Source organism: Trypanosoma grayi, assembly GCF_000691245.1.
Source record: "Trypanosoma grayi strain ANR4 Tgr_1095_V1, whole genome shotgun sequence".
NCBI lineage: Eukaryota > Euglenozoa > Kinetoplastea > Trypanosomatida > Trypanosomatidae > Trypanosoma > Trypanosoma grayi.
The window spans coordinates 4591-5279 of NW_008826714.1; positions in this window are offsets into that span (position 1 = coordinate 4591).

The window sequence follows — 689 nt, forward strand, 5'->3', positions numbered from 1 at the left end:
TATATATATATAGATAGATAGATAGATAGATATATGTTTGCTCGCGTGCCCGTCGAAAACAAAGCCCAGGCTGTCTTCCGGCACGGCGCACCCCAAAAGCACGCAATAGCGGGGGTCAAAGCGAGAGGAGAGAGAAAGAGAGAGAAGACAAAGAAAAGCATTTAAAAAAAATGGGTTATCGCTTCTTTGGCCGCGTCATCGATTGCGACACGCGCAGAGCACAGCAGCAGCGGGGGATACAAGAGACCAGGCCGAATCTATTAACGTTCGTGTGGCGAAGCGGCAACGAGACAAACAAACAAACAAAAACAAAAGAGCGACAACAGCAACACAAGCAGCCTCAGTTGGCACACACCACCCCCCAAGCTTTCTATTCCAGCTCGCCGCCCTCACTCCCCCGTCCCCTCTCCCGTTTGTTGTCTCTTGTTGCCGCCTCCCGTGAGGGGTGTGTATGTGGGGTGGTGGCAGAGCCACGACACGAATTCTGCGGCCGCCCAGCTCCCCCCTCCGTAGAGCCCCCACTCACTCACTCACCACACACACACACCCACCCACACCACACGCGGGACGGAAGGGACTGTGCCCCCTCTCTTCCTCCCGACCGCTTGCAGCGCTCGCTTACACACACACAGACTCCCCCTCCCCACCCGGCTCCTCTTTAATGTTACCATTTCATTAATTCTTTTTTT